Below are 5,748 nucleotides of genomic sequence, written 5' to 3' on the forward strand. Positions count from 1 at the left end.
CAACGAACATTTAATGTTTATTTTTTGAAACACAACTTTTCAAAATTCCAGTTGTGAATGTTTGAAAGGATAAACACAACTTTGAGTTTTTTTATTTATTTTTTATTTGTGAATAAGGTTCAGCGTTTACTTCTTAATGCGGCTATCCCAAATTTTCTAGTTGAGGGGGATTTGGCAACATCTGTGGCGACCGGTGGTCACAAAAGTTTGTTTTTCAGACTCCAAATACCAGAGTTCCATTTGAAACAAAACTACAACTTGGAGAATATTTAGTTCTTATTTTTTTTTAGATAATCTAGCGGTAACATATTTGCGGAAATAAGACTAAGAAATAAGTTGCTTAGAGACAACCCGCAATGTCTTATCAAACTTAATTTTATAGACGCTTTTTGGATTTTATGCGTTGCTTTTTCCCATTCGGTGAGCAAGTTCCTGTGCGTGCATCATTACATTTGAGTACTTGGCGGGAAATACGACAGCACAAGTGGAAAACATATAGCATATAGAGGAGCAATTTACGAATGCAAACACATTGCTACAAAAATGGCATCATGAGAAGGTATCAAATATGTCATTTTTTAATATGAAACTGAATGGAGAGGTGAGGGCTGCAGAATTTTGAAACAGGGGCTCCATGGGCCATGGGTCTGATTGTCCATGTCCGACCTTGTATTTTTGTATGATTATTTTTCATTTGGTTTACTCATACTGAATGAGGGTATTGTGTTTGCAGTGGTATTAAGACTGTTCAAAGATGTGAATGGTAAACCAAAAGCCTCCACACACCACCTTCAATCTCCGTCTAGACAAATATGCCACAGTTGAAGTTGAAGGCGGTTTCCCACCAACAGTAACTCACCAGTGGTGATGTATTAAATGTGGAAATGAACCAGCTCATTGAATCAAAGGCTTATTTAAGCCTCAGCCACCCACCTCCCCAGTGAAACGGCTGCCAAAATCCATCCCATTTGCCGTGATAAGAAAATATCTGACTGTGTTTGCTGTATTTCAATGCCGTTTGTAAGACTATCTGTTTTCAAAGAATAAATTTGAACACATCAAGCGGTGCAGACCCTGCTGCTTGAACCATAGGTTTCATTTCTTTGGTTTGGTTTGGTTTGGTTTGGTTCAGTTTGGTTTGATGTCAGCAGGTTATGCTGTTTATGGAAATCTCTCACATAATCATTCATAACTGTTAAATAACAAGCCCATCATCCTAACACACTCTTTGAGGAAGTCAACAAAATGGCTGTTGTTCCACGTCATTCATTATATTTGCTCATGCTTGGAGTTCAAGAAAGATTTAGCACATAAAAACGCAGGTATTCAAACACAACAACTAATATTGGTTTTGTTGGACCTAACAACTCCTCTAGCCTTCAGAGTCTAAATCGTCACTTGGAATAGGGTCTAGAAGGCCTTCTGTTAACACTTCTATTGGGTCAATCAGAATGATTTGGTTTCTTTAAATTCTAAGAAACATCAACAGTCAGGTGATAATGACAATGATCATAATTATTAATAACTTGTAATAAAAATATTGACATTCAGGACCATAAATTGTGTATTTGCACTTCCACCGACCAAATAATAATGAACAAAACATTCAGTGGAAATGTTACTAGGAATGTAAATTTGCAGACGGTACTTGGCTTCCCCCAGCAGTGCGCTTGTGGGGGTTCACATTAAGCCACAGCCAAGGGTACTGAAGACAGCCATGACCTCCAGCTGGGCACAGTGTGGGTGTCATCAGGAGACGCAGCATTGAATCACTGGAGACACACAGATGAAAGGAGAGGGTTCAGTCTCATCAGTGCAGTTCATTAGGAGCTTATCCCCCTGCCCCCACCCCAGCTTTACATTATGTTCACAGGAAGGGTAGAGGCAATACCACGTATGTGATCACCCGTGTAACCACTAACCACAACATTGCTGGGCCGCTGCACCGGGATAATTTAATTGGCCCGTCTGATGAGTGCAAGCCTGCTCTGCTACACGTGGACAAAAGGGCTGCAGTCGCCATCTCCAGGGGATCAGACCACGCCCCCCACTAGGATCCGCTGACTTGGCATGTAGCTCAATCCACAAGGAGACTGTCACAGACTCACTCACCCGAACCTGATGGTGAGAAATTACTACAAACCACCAAAACTTGGGATCCATTTGTAAAGGCTGTACGTGTGTGTCTATGTGTGTGTGTGGCTGGAGCAAGTGCTGAGACCCGCAGCAATGTCCTACTTCAGCCACTATTCAAATTCATTACCCCAAGCTGGCTAATGGCTACCCTGGATTGCTTGAGGATGCACAATTTTTGTGAATATTGCGAAGGACTATCACAGCATTCTGTTTTTGCCTTTGGCTATGATTAAGGCTATTACTTAGACTACACTTTGACCAAAGCATTTGTGTTCTTTGTCATTAGAAATGAACTGGTTATAACCGTAAAGATCAGTTGTAAAAGATATACATATCCAGCTGTTCTTCCATATAGAGGTAGAGAATGCCTTCTCTGCTCTGTGACAGGGTCATTGATGTGCTCTTTGTGGTCAGGATGTCACATGTTCATTGACTGATGTTCCTACACAGCATCATCAGCAGCTTATTAAGAATTCCCCAATCCCCTGTCTCAGACCTTTCACAGATTAGCCCATTACCACTTCTATCACACAAAACAGCCACAGACATCTAATCATGTATTGTCTTAACAAAGGTCATTATAACTAATACTATGCTGTATATTTTCCATTTACATACAACTTAGGCTGATCTAATTGAGGCAAAGTAAGGCACACAATCAGTGTCCTAATACTTATATGAAACACACCAGAGTTATTTTATGCCTGGAGTCCAGAGCTCCAGGTTTACAGTTTTGTTCTGTGTATCAGCGTGGTTCACAGGGAATTTCCCCTTTTCCACCACAGTTCATATAAATTAAGAAATACACTCTATTTTCCCTGTAAAGTTATTCTGAAATTAAAGATTACATGAACACTGTTGTCATTGCTTTCTCTTATTAGACATATAAATGACTAGTGTAACTCAAAAGTTACATTTCCCCGCTCCTAAGCATGGAAAATTTGTTTATATTGTACACAATGCTGAAAAAGTCACACAGAAACATAATACAAATTCATAGAACCTGTGCAAAAACATTATGGACTGAAATGCAGTACAAACATAAATGAGTACAAATGCAGGGTGATATTTTGAAGCAGATGAAAGTAAAGAATACAGAGGTTGGAATTGTTAAGCTGCTGTGCACTTGCCCTTGGTGGGTGGAACATAGATCGGACAGATTGTGTTAAAGCATGGATTGGTGTAAATAAATGGTATAGGACAAGGTAAATGGTATAGGACCATTACGAATGCTTACAGATCAATCATTCAGTCTCACTAGTGCAGTCTTGCAGAACACCAAGGCGAACAGCTCTGTCACCTTCTGGAGAGGCATGGCCAGTTCTAGTGAAACTCAAAAAATGCACACTAATAGTATATAGCAGTGGTAACCAACAGTATCCCTGGAGATCGACCATCTTGTAAGTTTCCATTTCAACTCTAATTAGGCACACCTGACTCTACTAATTTGCAGCTCAATGCAGACCTTTAGCCATTGAATGAGGTGTGCTTTTTAGGGTTGGAGTGAAAACCTACAGGACAGTAGAGTTCCAGGAACAGGGTTGGTTACCACTGGTATATACAGTAGTATATAATATAGCCATACCACCCAACCCAAAAGCAGCTTTGTTCTATTGCTCCTCATATTCATTTGGGCCTCTTCTATGCTGCTGCTTAGATTCACTTGGATTCCTTTACCCTTCTGATTTACTTGGAGCCCCATGTTTCTGCTTACTGTTGTTTTTAATACTGTGTTCCTCTTTAAGGCTAATCTCACATTACTTTGCATAGTTCATCTGGTCTTCTGTCTTTAAATGTCTCTCCAGTTAGGCAATGATTTTTCTGTCATTTAAAAAAATCCAATGAAAACCCTCTCATTTCTAAACAATGAATTCAATGCTGGAAAGGGTGATTTAGCCAAAAGTGAAGGTTGAAACGTGGAAATGAATCTTTAACTTGGTGAAGTTGGTATTAAGTCCCAAATAATTTTCCTGTGAGTTATGGGTTTACATCAAATATAGGACACTGCTATGATATGCTATTTATACACTTAACCCTCAGTTTCTTCTGCAAAGTTGCGTATGTGAATGGTGAAAGATCTAAGAACTGACATGGGCTCTCCCATGTACTGTGAGAGACTGTTCAATAAAGCAATATAAATGCAATCTCGGTTCTAGCCCACTGAATGCCAAATGGTTGTCTTTGCTGACTGTAGCATTTGACCTTGATCTATTAAATTCCTTTTAAGCTGTATTTATATGCACCTAGTATTAGAAAAGATGTGGCAATTGCCCTTGAGTTTTCAAATTCAGTGGCATATGTTAGACTGCAGAGCCCAATGGAGGGAAACAGGAGAAACTGCTTTGCTTCTAGACGTGGTTTACCATTCGAATGCTGGCATTCATATCCCAGCATGAAAGGGCTGATTTATAAGGGAAACCTGGCTGTGTATCAAACTGACCACATTTCCAAAGGCACTTGGGTATGTACACTTGAACAGCAAGAGATGAAAATTCACACCATGGCACTATGCTCAGAATCAAAAGGTTCAGAATCAGAAAGACTGTGCAGAATTTAAAAGAGAAGACCATCCATCTCAATTATCATTGGCTTTATAGGCTTTGCCTCCTCAGAGCAAGGGTCTGTTTCTGTCATTAGAAACCACACTGTAGCCAGAATGATTTCCAGCATATTACTTTGGAGATGAAACTCACGTTTACCTAACCCCTTGACCGCACTTTTGAAAGAGCAAGTAATGATCCTCGAAAATCATATCTTTCCATCTCGGACAAGTAATTATGCTAGGGTATCACTGCTTAACCATTACCCAGAGGGCCCTTATCATTATATCCACGTTTTTGTCACGTAAGGACCCAGCAACATGAAGAGACCTGTATGCATCCCTAGCCACCTAAAAATCGGTTTCTACATCAAAACCAACTGTAGGAGAAAATGAAAAAACTATTGACAATAAAAGGCGTGACTGAAAAAGAGAGTAACCTCATTGGTGCAAGAGCGTAAGGGTTAAGTGTCAGAAGCTGTGCTGGATATTCTGTCTTCGGCAGCAGAGAGGGGTCAAGATCCTCTTCCTGTTCGGGCAGACTCCCAGCCCAGACGGGGATCACTGCAGGGATACATGACTCCCTTGAATAACCTCCAAGCAAAACAAAGCAAAATTCCAGACCCTGGCTGCAGAGTAGGCCATATTTACAGGCGCAGGGTGTATGTACACAAGGAGCTTTTGTGTGTTCCAATAGGAGTGCGCCGCTCCAACCCCCGGCCCAGGGCTCAGACACATTCACAGCCATGATGCTTATCAGGGGCCAAATATGAGCGGGAGAATGGAAATGAAAAGATTGTTTTCATTTTTATCCCATCAGCAGGAGCTCGTGGAGAAGACCGCAAGACAATTAGGCAGGGCTTGTTTCACATTCCTTTCAGACGAGGTGAAAAGCATTGGTAAACAAACATGGATAAACAGCCTGGTTCTTGTTTCCACAGCTTAGCAGGACAGCACAGGAGGATCTGTTTACTGACAGGCTTACATTGCTTGTTTTAATAAAATTTCTCATTTTCAAGTATGTTTTTATCACTGGACCATTATGGAGACCGTATTATGCAACAAGCTTACCT

The sequence above is a fragment of the Anguilla anguilla genome, chromosome 1 (assembly GCF_013347855.1).
Source record: "Anguilla anguilla isolate fAngAng1 chromosome 1, fAngAng1.pri, whole genome shotgun sequence".
Classification (NCBI taxonomy): Eukaryota; Metazoa; Chordata; class Actinopteri; order Anguilliformes; family Anguillidae; genus Anguilla; species Anguilla anguilla.